The sequence below is a fragment of the Triticum urartu genome, chromosome 4, assembly GCF_003073215.2.
Source record: "Triticum urartu cultivar G1812 chromosome 4, Tu2.1, whole genome shotgun sequence".
Classification (NCBI taxonomy): Eukaryota; Viridiplantae; Streptophyta; class Magnoliopsida; order Poales; family Poaceae; genus Triticum; species Triticum urartu.
This window is the reverse complement of record NC_053025.1, coordinates 279,752,985-279,771,115: the sequence shown is the minus strand read 5'-3', so window position 1 is coordinate 279,771,115 and position 18,131 is coordinate 279,752,985. Positions and strand designations below refer to the sequence as shown.

At 46.3% G+C, this 18,131-nt stretch overlaps 1 long non-coding RNA gene across 2 annotated transcripts; it reads left to right on the top strand.

The window, feature by feature from the left end:
* The first annotated feature begins 6,379 nt into the window (after positions 1–6,379).
* LOC125551475 lies at positions 6,380–10,311 on the top strand. 2 transcript variants are annotated; one of them, XR_007302718.1, is made up of 4 exons: positions 6,380–6,881; positions 7,829–7,944; positions 9,084–9,244; positions 9,987–10,311. It is a non-coding gene; the product is annotated as an uncharacterized LOC125551475 (long non-coding RNA). The 2 variants fall into 2 exon arrangements; XR_007302717.1 differs by having other exon boundaries at positions 6,387–6,881; positions 10,008–10,311.
* Positions 10,312–18,131: the final 7,820 nt, after the last annotated feature.

The following is an 18,131-nucleotide window of genomic DNA, read 5'->3' as shown; positions in this document are numbered from 1 at the left end:
GTTGCATTCTACTACTAAGATGTGCCCTTTTGAAATTGTGTATGGTTTCCTACCTCGTGCACCTATTGATTTGTTGCCTCTTCCATCTTCGGAGAAGGTTAATTTTGATGCTAAAGAACGTTCTGAATTGATTTTAAAAATGCATGAGTTAACTAAGGAAAAGATTGAGCGTATGAATGCTAAATATAAACTTGCTGGAGATAAGGGTAGAAAACATGTTGTGTTTGCACCTGGAGATCTTGTTTGGTTACATTTGCGTAAAGATAGATTTCCTAATCTACGCAAATCAAAGCTAATGCCACGTGCTGATGGTCCTTTTAAGGTTTTAGAGAAAATAAATGATAATGCATATAGACTTGAGCTACCTGCAGATTTTGGGGTTAGTCCCACTTTTAATATTGCAGATTTGAAGCCTTATTTGGGTGAGGAAGATGAGCTTCCGTCGAGGACGACTTCATTTCAAGAAGGGGAGGATGATGAGGACATCAATACCATTGTTACACCCACAGCCCCTACTGTTACATATACTGGACCAATTACTAGAGCTCGCGCACGCCAATTAAATTACCAGGTACTTTCGTTTCTTGGTAATGATTCTAATGTTCATGAGATTATGATGCTGCCTAAATTGGATAATTTGTTTTGCTTTCAAATGAAGGGCCTAGCTTGGAGAAGGATGAACATTGGAGCAAGAACACGCATGGAGTTGATGGCATGCGCAAGGGGATCAAGAACGGAGTTACAAGTGATGATTTCAGGACTTTGAAGCCGCCATAAGGAGTGCATGAAGCCTTGGACGAAATATACAAGATGCCACTTCATAATATTCGTCCATAGGCTATTCTAGGTGCTGCGTCACCTTATTAATGGGCCAGGCCCATGTAATTTCGAAATACTTAAGTATAGGCTATTTTTAGAGTCCGTATGTGTGGGGAAACAAGAGTTAGGGTTGGTTTCGGACCCCACCCTCAAGGGCCACGAAATTCCCCTCTCTTCCTCCATATATACAGCCCTTAGGGCGTCGTTTAGACTTTGGGTTTTGTTTAGATTAAAAGTTCGCCATAGCTGCAACTTCGCGTACTTCGTTTGTGTCCAACGACCAGACCAAGACGTCACAGAACCCCACCTTGATCAATAAAGCTTTCATCTTATATTCGCAATATCCAGATTGCAATCTCAGTTTCTTGCTTATTCTTCGTTTGCTCGCAGGAAACAGGCCCTCGTGGTCAGGTTGATCGTGCTCCGGCGTGGTCAATAACCCCTGGGAAGTTGGTTTAGCGATTGCTAAGGCGCGACGTCTCGCACGTTCGTAGTCGGATCGTCAAGGTCGACTCTCACAGAAAACGATAGCCACCATCTCATCGAAACATCGGGACACCTTTGCCTCTATCAACAATGAAATGGAAAATGTGTTTAAACACATATTCCAGGGGTATATCCTTCCCAAAGACAAGCACAGCATGATAGCCGTGACAGGATAGAAAGTAGAGAAACCATTTAGAAAAGGGGAGAGGAATTCAATGACATTACCCATACAATGGTGTTTGGATGATTGATAAAGAAAATTTAGCATTTTGAAGATCGAAGTACCACAGACATGCTTCGAGATAGCATTGGCATGGTCTTCAAGCAAAGGTCAGACTTTGGATACAAAGGATCCATCAGAAACAACTTATAGAATAAGTCTTACAATTTCCTCATGTAAGAATGGATAAACTTGCTGAAAAGGAATCTATAACAATAGGGCCTCCGGCCAGGTGTGCTAGGCACGACATCACCTTACTGGGTCACATAAAGACCATTGTTATAACTCTTGGAAATATGTTCCAACCATCATATCTGACCGAGATTCAGATCTGATTGGTGTCAAGATAACTCAGACTCAGGATGCCTGAGAAGAAAGGTGCAACACAAATTGTCGAGATGACATTATAAGATTCTCGGGAATTGAACTATGGAAGCGAGTTCCGAAACAAGAGTTCATCATTACATCAAGGAGAGGTGAGGAGGTGGCTGATTGACTCAGCGAAAATTCATTGAGATTTACAAAAGATGGATTTCCATACTTATGTGAACAAGGAGATAACATTTGTCATATCAAATGATATAATGAGGTATGCTTGAGGAAAACATACACAGTTAAACATTGGTTGAAAGGTGCACCTGAAATATGGGCTTAGGTAGCATGACCAATGTTAGAATGGTGATTCGATAACCAATGGCCTAAGAATGAAATGTCGACCAATAACTTCAAAGCAATAGGGTTGCTAGAAGTTTTGAACTTTTACACATCACAGTCCATTTGTCGGTATACCAGTTAGAAACAACACAGGGACCAAGAAATTAATGGAGATGGCTAGAAGTATCACTTGTATCAAGAATTCTTAAGATGTGGTGAAGTTCTCACAACATTCTTGATAAATAAGATGGTAATACTCCAAGGTAGATCATTACATGGCTGGATAGCAAGTTACATCCATAACATGAACAAGTTTGTGATGAAAGGAAGTTAACAATGTAGTCGATGGTAACTCAAATTACCAAGGGATGAGGATGTCACTTATCATCACGAATTCGATTGATATCCTGGAAGGAGTCAAAATGTTGATGATGATCCCGACAAATTTTGTCGAGAGGCTCCATGAAGATGGAATCGAATAGCAACTACATCGAGCAAAAGAATGGATGGAGCGAAATATTATTGCAACCACGGATACGGCACCAACTCGGAATCAAGCTTGTTGTTCGAGGTGAAATGATAAGACAAGGAAGTTCGACGTAAGCTTAGATCATCGCCGAAAGTTGTGCTCCGAGAATAAGGACCAGGTAGCACAGTTAAAATCATCATGAAAATGATATAGCCAAACAGGCTAGGAATGGCATGATCGGGTACAAACTCATACTTAAAGAAGATTACTAAGAGTTGTTGAACCGTAGTGCGGACTCGGTTCAGTTATCGGTGTCTTTGAGTGTTTAATAACTCAGAGCCCATGAAAAATTGTAATCAGTGAGAATGTAGTACTTGATGAAGAACTCAAGTTATGCAGTTCCAAGATAATCTCGAGATACCAGGGGGGTAATACTCGACGACAGATCAAAGTAGAGGTTGGACTAGGGTATTGCTCTGTAGAAGACAAGTGCGTAAACTTGTACGAGAATTGGTATTTAAAGGAGAACATGGTCGGAACCACGATTGCAAAAGGCCAGATCCCATATATAAGAACTTATACCAAGGGAATAATTAATTTAAGAGAAGATTTAATGATAAGATCTACATCGTGTCCATGGGCATGAACACAAAGTTCATGGTCGACTCCACTTGTTCAATGCATAACCTTTCATTCACTACTCTACATAAAAATGATTTTGATGTCAAAACCTACCTGGTGAATTACCAGAGGAGTATGACCCATGAAAACTTTCAGGTTCACATAGATTAAGGTAGGCATAGGTTCAACCCATCGGGGCTTCTTGGAACATATACCTCAAGCTTCGAGAGTAATTATCACTAACTCTAAAGCAGAGCATGGTTGAGAAAGTAGAGGATACAATTTCACAAAGGCAATATGTATCCTAGGAAAAGCTCACAAGGTTATTGAATATGAAGGACGTTGTCGGATAAAATCCGACAAAGGATCCGATGGTCCTCAAGGGATCTGATTTGAGCATAAGTACTAAACTAGAGGAAGAAAGAATGCAAGGAGATCAAATTATAGAAACAACTGACTAACTCAATTCTCAAATGCAAAAAGAATTATGATTTCCAATCAAGGGCTCAGAAGCAAACGCTCTGATTAAGGATGGATAAGTTGAGTAGACTTAGGGATACAATCGAGAGTAATTTGATTAGTCGAGAACCAGCTCCTGTTCAAAATGACATCTGAGCCAGGAGGATGAATTCTAGGATTTGGTTGAGGAATGCGAGCATCCTCAACATATTGAATCAACGGACTTAAAATGATAAAGACAAGGGATGCCAATAAGATTACGAGACTTATGGGATTAATCATAATGCAAGCAAGCAAGAATTTCAAGAGCAATAGGCTGCTCGGGATTTTCGAAAGATCAAATGGTATTTCGAAGTCTTTTCCGAAACATAAGAACAACTGGGATTGAGCGGATACTCGATAAGTGCGAGGAATTATCCGTACGGGTATTCGTGGGGCAAAGATCTGTAAGGCAGTGGATCAAGAGATTCTTAAAAGTCAAAGAATAATTCGATGCATCTTGTAATAAGTAGAGCAGCCGGGGATGAATGTAAGAATGGCAAGGGCATGTAGTTATCTATTGGGGTTAACGGTGGAAGGGAATTGCACATGTATGAGCACAGGTTCTCGGGACAACATCGGAGAGTATCTTCGAGGTCTACTGATGAATCAAGCCATCATCTGGAATGAAGGGGCTCTCCGGGAGGAAGTGGTTACGAGAACCTAGAGTCAGTGTTAGTAAAATGATTTAACCCTAATAAAAGAGAGATTAGAGTTCCTAGAGTATAGGTCGAGGAATAAAAGATCCTAATACCACCCAATGGCGACGTGGGCCCGTAAGCCGCACAACCATGTTAGTAAAAACTTTATCAATGACTAGACTCAACTTCGGCCAAGGAGTTGGAAAGGGGGATTCCTACAGGCAGTCGGCTCCGATGACAACTTGTGACGCCCCCGATTTGACCGTACACTAATCATACATGCAAATGTGTACGATCAAGATCAAGGACACACGGGAAGATATCACAACACAACTCTAGACACAAATTAAAATAATACAAGCTTTATATTACAAGCCAGAGGCTTCGAGGGCTCGAATACATTAGCTCGAAAAGACATGAGTTAGCGGAAGCAACAATATCTGAGTACAGACATAAGATAAACAAGTATGCCTTAAGAAGGCTAGCACAAAAGTAGCAACGATCGAAAAGGCAAGGCCTCCTGCCTGGGACCTCCTAACTACTCCTCAAAGTCGAACTCCACGTAGAACCATCCTCCGGATCCTCTGGCTCCTGGGCTCCAGGATCTGGTTGCGACAACCAGGTATAGAAAAGGGGAAAAGGGGGAGAAAAGCAACTGTGAGTACTCATCCAAAGTACTCGCAAGCAAGGATCTACACTAAATATGCGTTGGTATAAATGAAATGGGTAGTATCTATGGACTGAACTGCAGAATGTCAGAATAAGAGGGGGATATCTAGTCCTATTGAAGACTACGCTTCTGGCAGCCTCCATCTTGTAGCATGTAGAAGAGAGTAGATGGTAAGTTCACCAAGTATCATCATATAGCGTAATCCTACTCAGCGGTCCTCTCCTCGTCGACCTGTTAGAGAGTGATCGCCGAATTGTATCTGGTACTTGAAAGGGTGTGTTTTATTAAGTATCTGGTTCTAGTTGTCATAAGGTCAAGATACAACTTCGGGTCGTCCTTTTACCGAGGGACACGGCTATTCGAATAGATAAACTTCCCTGCAGGGGTGCACCACATAACCCAACACGCTCCATCCCCTTTGGCCGGACACACTTTCCTGGGTCATGCCTGGTCTCGGAAGATCAACATGCCGTAGCCCTACCTAGGCTCAATAGAGAGGTCAGCATGCCGATCTAGATCCTAAGCGCGCAAGGGTCTGGGCCCATTGCCCGTTGCACACCTGCACGTTGCGAACGCGGCCGGTAAGCAGACCTAGCGTCCCTAATACAAGAGCAGGCGTTCCAGTCCAATCCGGCACGCGCGGCTCAGTCGCTGACGTCAAGAAGGCTTCGGCTAATACCACGACGTCGAGTGCCCATAACTGTTCCCGCATAGTTGGTTAATGCGTATAGGCTAGTGGCCAGACTCAAATCAAATACCAAGATCTCATTAAGCATGTTAATTGATGTAACCGCGGATGCCGACCAGTGCCAGGCCCACCTCTCACCTAGGTGGTCTCAACCCGCCCTGTCGCTCCGCCACAAAGTAATAGTCGGGGGCCGTCGGGAACCCAGGCCTGCCACTACCTGGATGGAACCACCTGTCCTTTCAGCCCCCACATCAAAATCACTTGTGGGTACTCTACGAGCCGACCCGACTTCAGTCAGCACAGGTATCATATATTATGTATGTAAGTATATACCCGCGATCATTGTCGGTGTCAAAACCGCTGGATCTTGGGTAGGTGGTCCCGAACTATGCGTCTGAGGTTGATGATACGCTACTAGAATCAACGATTTTACCTAGGGCCATGTTCTTTACCTAGAGCTCATTGATCTCCTCAAGGGAAACAATAGCCATGAACAGTACACCCTAGGGGAAGGGAAATTCCTGTGTGACTTTTCATTGGAAAAAAGGCAGCCACGGCCTCCCGCTCATTTCTCATTGTCCGCGCGCTTTCTTTGGGTGGCCTGCGCCATATTTCGTCATGGACCCACTGCCCAGTGAGAAAGGCGTGGACGCGTGTATTTAGGTCACCTTCCTCATCTCCGTCCGCCGGCCCAAAAATCCACCTTCTCCTCTGATCTCCTTCTCTCCCAAGCCGCCCCCATGCCGATTCAGCCCCAACCTGCAGCCTCCTTCTCTCTCAAGCCGCCCCATGCCGATTCAGCCCCAACCTGCAGCAAGCAAGGAGCACGGCGGAACTAGATCGGCCCCAACAGGGCGAGATCCCCGTGCACCAGATCTATCATCCCCATCATTGGAGCAGCCATGGCCTCCCTGAATCCTTTTGTCCATCCAAAGGATCTGCGCCGACGAGCACAGGGCGAGGTCCTGGTGCACCGGATCCAACGCCCCCCACTATAGGAGGAGCCGTGGCATCCCGTTCGCCATGCGTTCTGCCCTTCTCCAACAATGGATCTGCACCGACGACCCCATACTGCCCAAGGTCCATTCTTCCACCATGCATCGGCCACTGTCAAGGTCCTCCATCTCCCCTTCTAGTTGGAACCAATTTTAGTAATACAATATTCTCTAGATGCTATTGATTTTCTTATCATTTGATTTGTGACTGCTCATTGCATCAGGGCATTAGTTTATATGTAACATGAGTCATTGATACTCACTGTAAAAATCTCTAGGTAAATATTTGTGTGATGATCTTATTCAGTTAATTCCCTCGCTCTCTAGCCCACGTTCGGACTAGACTCTGTTATCCAATATCTCTTCGTATGTCATAATGATATAAACACGAGCTACATAATTTAGGCATTTGGCATTATAATTAAATGGTATTTCGGCAGTTCAACATGTTAGAAATTGGGTGGTTTATTATTCTAACCGCACTAATATTATATATGGTTGATAGACTGCATCATAACATGACATAGTTATGATGACATTGTAACTGAGCAAGTGGGTGACATTCATGTTCCAGCACTGTTTTCTCAATAGTGATTTTCACTTGAGAAGGCAAAGAGAGGTTTGACAGGAGTGTTCTTACTTCTGTCATTCTGTGAAGTCAATCGTTGCATGATTTATGGTTTTTTGTTGTAGCCTTTATGTTAGATTTTTATTTGGTAGGCATATCACCTGATTGGCAGTGAGATGCATCCATCAATAAAAGAATAGATGATATTTGGGTCTGTTAAGAAATTGCCCCCATTAAGTTGAGATCAATCAAGTTAGTTACTAGGGACCTGGAGGTCGTGCAAGGCAGATCCATCTCTCATGCATGTGAAATCTGGACATGCATCCTTCAGTTCATCGTATACTAGTTCAAATATGGGATTCATCCTAAATGTCCTCATATCCCACTCTTTTATTTCAAGAAACTGAGAGATGTGCATCTACGCAATATATTTGCTCACCTCATGATGGTCTCAACTAAGTCGTGAAGCTGCTTGTTTGACCAATTGACCAACATGTAGATCTTGGCGCATGACAGAGTTACCGTGTGGTGTGGCCGGGGCTTCTTCCACTATGACCCCTCCTGCCCTATCTCTTTGGTGGCCCTGATTCTTCTTCCACTCTGGGATAGCTCGTGGTAAGCCACTCGTTCTCTCCTCTGCCCTCTCTCTCTCTCTCACACACACACGCACCCACGCACACACACACGTGTGCGCGCGCACACACACACACACACGACATGCGTGTCCATGGCCATAGAGCTGTGGAATTGTTTATTCTGGCCATCGTGCCATGTTCTTGGTTTCATCATACCTCGTTCATCATATAACGTCAAACATATTCTGTTTTTCATCAACAATATTGTTTTAAAGCTTGTTTCAGGGTTATGTGAAGGTACTTCTGTATAAATTTAGACATCATGGAGTTTACTACACTATCATTGTTCATGTTCTTGGCCTTGGTCACCATAAATATTGTCCTGTCGATGTTATTTAGCTCCAGCCATTGTAGCATCAAAGCGTTTGTTAGACTTAATTTCTGTCTGTTTGTTAGACTTTATTTAGTTCAAGGGAGCCGGTTCAGGCAATTAACACATGCGACTACGATCTGTCTACGAGTGGACGTTATTCCAAGAGATCAAAGCGTTTGTTAGACTTAATTTCTGTTCGTTTCGGGCTATGCATTGTCCCAGACTTTGTAATAAGGTAGCTGACGCCCTTGCGTCGTTCAGTGCAAAGATGGACGTTGATCCCCAAGCCCTTTGGCCAGGAGGTGCTCCTACTTTCGTACAAGACTTGGTGCCCAGCGATTATGCTGTGCATTTTGGCTAATGGAATAAAAATGAGTTCCAAATAAAAAACAGCCATTGTAGCATCAAACACCTCCTATAGGAATATTCAGCATGCCCAAGCCATACTTTACTTTTTTTGTGCATCTACTGATTACATTCCTTGACTGTGTCCTTCTGCATTCAAAATAAGTTCTTAAATCTGCATCAAGTTGGTTGGTTTGTGTGTTCACTGATATAATATTATCTGCCTAGTCTGAGGATTCCAATTTTCTCACACTCTACATTCTTATACATCTTACTGTTAACCATGCAGATGCAGTATGCTGATAGCTCAAGTAGGTTTTCTAATTTCGCCAAAGAAAAACAAACAAACTAGGTTGTCTAATTACTTGTAAAGCTAACAAACTACAATGATGTCTCGTGAAGATTCAGATTTCTCATATACGTTCAAGTAAAATGCTGATGTTGGGTTTGTCCTTGTGCAGGATATGGTACATCATCATCACCGATGAAGAGGAGAAGGGGTTTATTGTATCAAGAAAGGTGTGTGGTGGTAGGCTTGGTCTCCGGCCTCGGCATCTTCCGTTGGCCCCGGTGCCGTGTGGCTGAGGCGATGTTGTTTGGCATCAGCTACAAAATAGCCATGGTGAGCTCCTCTCCATCGTCTGCTAATTCAAGTAATATTCACATGATGTTCAAGATTATCTTATGTATGGTTTTAGACATTTAGAAGTGGGGTTCAGTGAGGCTAAAAAACATTCAGTTATTTGTACGTGCCAATTCAAGTAACTGCTTTTTTGAGATGGCTGTGATGTTCTTTTTCTTTTTGATCTGTTGTTTTTTTGCACCTTTGATGATCTTTTACATCTATAGTGGTTTATGCACTGTAATGGTTGATTGACTGCAACATAACATGATGTAGTTGTATTATAAAAGTAACTTAGCAAGTGGGATACCATACATGTTCCTGCACTGTTTGTCAAGTGTGGTTTTTATTTCAGAAGGCAACAGAGAGGCATGACACGCATGCTTTGCTGCAAAAGTTCAAAAATTGTGTCTTCTGCATGTGATTAAACTTAGGAATTGAGAGGCTATTTTCTGGACACATGCAGTTTCATTTCGAGCTTGGTAGACTTTCGAGAGGATTGAAAACATGCGTTGTAACTCAGATAGATCGTATAGCACTGTACTTATTTTCTGGTATTTTGTATAAACAGATAAATATTCTGTTCTTATTTTCAGTTATTTACAGGTTATTGCCGACATGAGGTCTATATGTCCATGATTGTTATGTTACTTTTAATATGATGCAGATTTTTGTGTTCTTACGTAAGTTGCCTATTTTTTATATTTTAGCAAAGTGCTGAACTTGTGATTCTTATACTCAGCCTCATTGTTTTGTGAGCCAGATGTTCCTCTTTAAGCCCTGGATGGGAAATCTGTTGCAAGTGCTCAAGGGGTGTTAAGAGCATATGCTTCCCAAGGCCAACATTGTGATGCATGTGTTGTTAGTTTAGAAGTGTTTTGGTATAGCAACACGAGCTGATATGTAGTTTGGTCTGTAGTTCATTGTATATGCAAGTTGAATTGTCCTGACCATTTTATGAAACTTAATTTAGCTTTTTATTGGATTGCAGGGTGGTATGAATATGTTGTATGATGAATAATTTTGAATTATGGTTGGTATAAATCCAAATTTGGCATGTGTTACTAGGGTAATATGGCAAATATTTATAATTCAAATTGCTGCTATATATCAAAATAGGGCCCCACAAGCTTTCCCTAGGGCAATATGACCCTAGGGATATGTACTTTCCACATTGGCAAAGCTGACCCAGTGTATACTTTCCCTAGAGCATGTGCCCCTAGGTAAAGTGTACTTCCCCTAGGGCTGATGGAAAACGGTAGGGAAATCCCTCTTTCCCATCTATACTTCACCTAGTGCCCTTTACCTAGGGGAAGCTCTAGGTAATGCCTTTACCTAGAGTTTTCGTGCTTTCACCATGGTATTCCGCCCTAGGTAAAATCATTGATTCTAGTAGTGGCAACAGGAGACATGGAACACAATGTTTACTCAGGTTCGGGCCCTCTTGATGGAGGTAAAATCCTACGTCCTGCTAGATTAATATTGATGAGTATGGGGGTTACAAGAGTGGATCTACCACGAGATCGTAATGGCTAAAACCCTAGAAGTCTAGCCTATCTGATTATGCTGATTGTCCCTATGAAATAAACCCTCTGGTTTATATAGACACCAGAGGGGACTAGGGTTGTACAAAGTCGGTTACATAGAAAGGAAATAGTACATCCGGTCGCCTAGCTTGCCATCCACGCAAAGGAGAGTCCTATACAGACACGGGAGAAAGTCTTCTATCTTGTATCTTCATGGCCCAATAGTCCGGCCCATGTCCAACAGGCCGGACGGCCGAGGACCCCTTAGTCCAGGACTCCCTCAGTAGCCCCTGAAGCAGGCTTCAATGACGAGGTGTCTGGTGCGCAGATTGTCTTCGGCATTGCAAGGTGGGTTCCTTCTCCAAATACTCCGACACAATCTTTGAACAACGAACGTGTCTGAATCTGCAAAACAAGTACCACACATCATCACAGAGAGTATAATATTTCACGACTCCCATCTGCTGACAACTTTTTGTAACGTGACATCACGTCCCTGCTCGGTTATTATTTCGAACCGTTTCTTGGCCTGCCGCTCCATATTTTGTGATGTGGCTTTATTAGCACGTCTCGTCAAATCAGAGATCGTGTCCCCTTATTGCGGGATTCTCATCAATATGGGTATGGGTAATCCAATTGTGCCGCCCGCACGGCCCCTGGGGAATAGGAGAGTTTCATGGCGAGTGGGGAGGCGTTTGATATTCACTGCCTTTATAAGGAGATAAGGATTCATCTCTTCCACCCACGCCTTCTCTCTTTTCACATACCCACTCTCGAGCTCCAGCGCCCAAGTTCTCATATTTCCTGCCCCAAGAAAGCACTCCGACCATGTCCGGAGCGCAGGACAAATGGATGGCCTCCACCATCAAGGAGAAGGACATCACCCAACTTCGGGAGGCTAGAGATTTGGCCAGGGAGATCGCCCATCGGCTTCCTGCTAAGGGACAGATCATCCCACTCTGGAGCCCCATGAGAGGGGCGTGTTCATTCCTCACTTCGTCCCTCGGCTGGGATTTCCTCTCCACCCATTCGTCTGCGGACTCATGTTCTATTATGGGCTGGATTTCCATGATCTGGCCCCCAATTCCTTCCTCACCATCTTGGCGTTTATCGTCGTGTGTCAGGCCTTCCTCCGCATCCCCCCTCACTTCGGACTGTAGCTGAAGACCTTCAATGTGTAACCGAAGGTGGTGGGCTGCGAACACGCAGAATGCAGAGGCGCCATGGTGAGCAAAATGTCCAACATCCCGTGGCCCAAAGGCACCTTCGTGGAGACTGTCAAGGGGTGGAGAAGCTATGGTTCTACGTCACTGAGCCCCGCGACGTTGCCTGGGCCACGGCTCCCGAATTCAAATCCGGGTCCCCAATGCGGCTTATCTCCTGGCGGGAGAAGGGACTGGATTGGTCTTCATTGGACGAGTTGACAGTGCTTCAGACGCGCATCAGGAGCATGATGGACAAGAATTTCAAGCTCATCGATGTGATTCAGGTGATGCTAATTCGCTGGATCCTTCCATGCCAGAACCGGGCTTGCCATCTATGGGAGTTCAATCTGGCCAAGCACAAGACGCTGCGACAATTATTCGGAACTACACACGAAGACATCTGGAAGGTGCTCTTCAAGGTCAACGAGACGTGGCCGGAGACAACCGAGGACTGTGGGCCCGATCTAGCCAATCCCGCCAGTTCGGTAAGTTTTTCGTGCTTCAAGGCGTATCCCTTTCTGGCTTTCTCAAGGAGGATGTCCCAACTTCCCTATTTTTCTTTTTCAGGGTTGAACAAAGAAGGCGGAGCGGATTCGGTGTTCGGCTCCGCTGCCCGAGGAACCAGCCATCCCACTTTAGACGAAGATGCTAGTTCCGGCACCCTACGTGGCGCCAGAGAAGAAGGCCAAGAAGAATGCCAAAGGGACTAGAGGAGGCCTTCGTCCCAAGGGTACTTTGGACGTGGCGTCCGAAGACGCCGAAACTCACTCCGCCGCCGAAGACGATGAGGAGGAAGAAAGCAACTTCCCCCTCCCCAAGGGGGAAAAGAAGAGGGCAGCCTCCACAGATCTGGAAGCGGAGGCGTCCAAGAAGGGAAAGGCTTCCTTCGCGGATGGCTCCGCGTGGGACGTCGATAGCAGCCCAGAGCGGTGCCCTCGAAACAAGCCCCTGGCCGAATCGTGAGTATTCGAAGACCCTGATACATTCATATATCCTCCTCTTTCACTTCATAGTTCTAACATGTTGAATCATGCATTTGCAGTCCGGCTCGTTCCGCCCTCAAGCGATCCTCGTCTTCGGGGAACTTGCTGGATCTGAAGGTGATAGACAACGGGTCCCTTCCAACGGCCTCCTCTCCCAAGGCCATGGACGACGCCGAGGTGTTGTCCCGAAGGACCCGCGGCCAGGGAGAGACACAGGAGGCCGTCGAGACGGCGCCAGAGGGCGAGACCTCGACCGCCGGACAAATGGGGGAGCAGATCCCCATGGAGACTGGTGATGGGGGCCTTGTCCAATTCGGCCCCCACCCGAATACGGTCCCGGAGACCTATACGGCTCCGGAATCCGGCAAGCAGCCTCCTTCATCGGAAGGAGGTGTGCCCATTCCGCCGGTGACCTTTGTCCAACCAGAGGCACTGGATACTCTACTGGAAGCGCTGTGAAGCGCTTCCATCATTGAGGAACACCATACCCTCATGGGTGCGGTGATTGAGAAGATTCAGTCCGTGAAGAGCGGACTGACCGAAGCCTGCGCTAGCCTTCTAACAGGCTTTGAGGTAAGCGCCGCATTTATGTGAAAAGAAAGTTACAGTATAGATAATAGCCCCCGAGACTCTGTCCGGTGTTCGGAAAGAAAAGCCAAACAGAGGATCAAATAGTTTTTTGCAGGAGACTAATCATATATGTCTTTGTGAATAAGCAAGCGTCACTGCTGGCCGCGACTTCTCATGCTGCCGAAGTCTCCGGACTGAAGCAGAGGCTGGAACGGACCGAGGAAGAGCTCATCCGTGCGAAAAAGCAGCTGGAGGATACCGAAGGTATGCAATGATCTTGTGTATGTCCGGAAGGGGTGAATGATGTATGGTGATCATAGTGCCATGACATTTATTAGGGGCGGCGAACGAGGTAGAGGCCCTCAAGAAAGCGCTGGCCGAGGCCGAGGAGAAGCGGTAAAGGAAAAATCCACCCAAGAAAAGCATGAGGCCTGGGTTGGTGAGGTCCAGCAGGAGCTCCAGGACTGAGCGAAGAAATGCGAGTCCTTGGAGCGCCAGAATGCGGACCAAGAGTCCGAACACACTAAGGACCGCCAAAGCGCACAAGAGGCCCGGGCCGAAGCCCAAGGCGCCCTTCGGGAGATCCAAGAGGCCAAGAAGATCGCGGCGGGTAAGGCTTTTATTATGCAAAGAAAGTGTGTGAGCCAAAGGTATCTCTTATTGACCCGAATTTGGAGTTCTCCATGGGCGTTTGCGGATTTGCCACACAATGTTTTCGACGCCGGAATTCTTCCGAGCCGAAGAGAGGAGCTCAATGAAGAAGCTGTTCTGTTCGCAATACCTTGCACCAGAACATCCGGTGCCCTTTAGCGACCAGCTAAAACAGTTGGTCGAGCTGCATAGGGTGGCCGAACTAGCAATGAAGGATTTAATAATCTGATTGTGGCCTGCAGAAGCTATACCCAGCAGCTACTTCGGCCTCGTGAAGTGACTGGTCAATGCCTGCCCTTGGCTTGACGCCATCAAGCAGTCGGTCTGCATAGAAGGTGCGCGGATGGCCTTCGCCCGCGTCAAGATACAATGGGTGAAGATGGATGCCGTCAAGCTCGCGACCAAAGGACCGCCCGCGGGCAAGGAGCACATCACGCCCGAGCGGTATTTTGAAGATGTTCTGAAGGGATCCCACATTCTGGCGGAGCAATGTGCTAAGGACATTATTTTTGAATGAATACATTCATGTAATCCCGTCCTGTATGATGAAAACAAGGCTTGATATGTAATATAATGCTTTGTTGTTTTGTTTATTTAAAATTTTACCTCCTGTGCGGCCGTTTCATCAAATCTGAGAGTTGGCCAGTCGTCGGCTTCAGCCCCCATATAGGTAGTATGGGGGTGTTTGGGATGAATCTAGAAACTCTTTATCCAAGAGTTTGGTCCTTAAAGGAGGTGTTTAGCGCAACAAACCACACAATCGGATTATGTGGCTTTATTACCCTCACTTAGCCATAGGAGTTTGACAATGAAAATATAGGCCCAACCCCTAGTATCCAGACTAGGGTGTTGTAAACACCTGATCAGATAAGAACCGATTCGTCGCATAACGCGGGTAAAATCGCTAAAGATTTGAAATCTCCAAAGAGGTGACTGGCTCACGCCACATCATGACAGTCAGTTTTCGGCTTTCTCTACTGAGGTGCTCATCCGGATAAACCAGGACACAATCGCAGTAGTTCTCCCTTTACTACCCTAGATGATATACCGGAACGTAAGGTAGTAAGCACAGTTGCCGGGCAACCCAACTATTGACCAAAGACATGATTCGGAGCCAATGCATATAATGCTAAATTCGGGGTGCCGAACTATACTGTGAAAGTGTTCGGACTTGTTGCCATAGTGTGGGGCGCAATAAAGCCCCTGGCGGATTAGGGCGTACCAAGGTGTACGGATGCAAAATAAAAATAGCAAAAAAAAGAAGAAGTTAGTGCCACATATGTTGGGCCGCAAACTGTTTCCATTATAATTTTGATTAATACGTCAAAGCGTACTTGAACAAAAAGTGCGATAAGCAACAGTGGCTATTTAACATTCCAAGACCAAGGGGAGCTGCGTACGGGTCCTGAAAACAGGTAGAATGATCGCTAAGAAGGACGTCTAGAGATTCCCCATATGTCTGTGCTACTTGTCACCTTGGTGTGTCCGTCCATCAAAAGGACCAATTTATCGGGCCGTCAGGAGGGGCATGTGAAAAGGAACCTAAAAAGAAGGGATAAAAGGAAAAGTAAGCGTAGTTGTGTCCCCGGAAGGTCGAGCCGTATTATGGATCACAGTATGGTTATACCTCCATCTCTGCCCATGGTATTTTTAGTGCATAGTTATGTACCCGCGAAACGTATGCCACCACTTGGTCGGGGTTGAGACGGAGGTCGAATTGCTAATCGAGCTCCTGACGAGCTGGACTGTCCTACCACAGAGTAGTCTGAACTCATTTGACAGTGTCCAGGAGCATGGCCGCCGAATTAAGGTTCTTCTTGTGAAGGCCGCTCTGTACCTTTGCTGCCAGGGCAGCGGTATGCTCCTCGGTACGGAGGGAGGGCTCCGTGTTTCCATTGACTATTATGACGCCGCGTGGTCCGGGCATCTTGAGCTTGAGATAAGCATAGTGCGACACCGCGTGGAATCAGGCAAACGCGATTCGTCCGAGCAGTGTGTGATAGCCGCTGCGGAAGGGGACGATATCGAAGATTAACTCTGCGCTTCGGAAGTTGTCCGGAGATCCGAAGACGACCTCCAATGTGATTGAGCCAGAGCAGCGGGCCTCTACACCCGGTATAACTCCTTTAAAGGTAGTTTTGGTGGGCTTGATCCTCGATGGGTCGATGCCCATTTTGTGCACTATATCCTAATAGAGCAGGTTTAGGCTGCTACCATCGTCCATGAGGACTCGTGTGACGTGGAATCCATCAATTATTGGGTCGAGGACCAGTGCGGCAGACCCGCCATGATGGATACTGGTCGAATGATCCCTACGATCGGAAATGATCGGGCATGATGACAATGGGTTGAATTTTGGGGCGACTGGCTCTATCGCATAGACGCCCTGAGCGCGCGTTTGCGCTCCCTCTTGGGATATGGGTAGCGTATATCATGTTCACCGTTTTGATTTGAGGAGGAAACTTTTTCTGTCCCCCTATGTTCGGTGGACGGGGCTCCTCGTTGTCGTTCTCGCTTTGCGACCCCTTCTTCTTGTCTTCAGCATTTAACTTGCCAGCCTGTTTGAAGACCCAACATCTCCTGTGGGTATGATTGGCTGGTTTATCAGGGGTGCCATGGATCTGACATGGGCGATCGAGTATGCAGTCCAGGCTGGAAGGGCCCTGATTATTTCTTTTATGTGGACTCTTCCGCTGACCAGACTTGGAGCCACTGAATCCGGTGTTGACCGCCGTGTCATCGGTATTATCACCATTGCTTCAGCTCTTATGTCTGTTGCATCGGGGCTTGCCGTTGCTATTTCTGGTTTCCAAAGTGCCAGGTTCGCTTGTATTGTTATTACTACTAGCTAGCCAGCTTTCTTCGCCCGCGCAAAAGTGGGTCATGAGTGCCGTGAGGGCTGCCATGGACTTCAGCTTTTCTTGGCCGAGGTGTCGGGCAAGCCATTCATCCCGGATGCTATGTTTAGATGCCGCTAGGGCTTCGGCGTCCGGACAGTCGACGATCTGGTTCTTTTTGGTTAAGAATCTAGTCCAGAATTTCCTGGCTGACTCTCCGGATTGTTGGATTATGTGACTTAAGTCGTCGGCATCCGGAGGTCGAACGTATGTACCTTGGAAGTTGTCAAGGAAGGCTTCTTCCAAGACCTCCCAACTGCCAATAGAGTTTTTAGGCAGGCTGTTCAGCCAGTGTGGGGCTGGCCCCTTGAGCTTTAGGGGGAGGTATTTGATGGCATGAAGATCATCGCCGCCGGCCATGTGAATATGGAGAATAAAGTCTTCAATCCATAGCGAAGGATCTGTGGTTCCATCATATGATTCGATATTCATGGGTTTGAACCCTTCTGGGAATTAATGTTCCATTACTTCATCAGTGAAGCAGAGGGGGTGTGCGTCTCCTCTAAGTCGGGCTAGGTCGCGACGTAGTTCGGATGGAGTCCGTCTGCGGTTTTCGGCTCGGACATAATTGTGCTTGTCGTGTTCGGCTTGATAGCCATCATCGCGCGTCGAGGCACGCCCCCGTGATCCGTAGATCGATCTGGCCGGGCCTGCTTTATTCTTCAGGCCCTGACGGAGATCATACGTGTATCCCTGAGCAGTTTTGTCTCTGCCTTGACAGCGAGATAGTGTGGTCTAGTGTTCGGCTTGGGTTGCCGCTTTGTCCCGACCACGTGGTGGTCGGTTAGCTGCATTGTGCGCTGATGGCACGGGCTCCCACGCCTCGTCATTGAATTGAGGTAGTAATTTGCGCTTCGGGTAACTTTTGAGTGGTCACTTAACGCCGTATTCCTCGGCTTCCAGGATGTTAGTCCATCTATCATTGAGCAGATCTTGATCAGCTTGAAGCTGTTGCTGCTTCTTTTTCAGGCTCCTTGCAGTGGCTATCAGTCGGCGCTTGAAGCGCTCCTGCTTGAGAGGCTCCATGGGCACGATGAAATCCTCGGTGCCGAGGC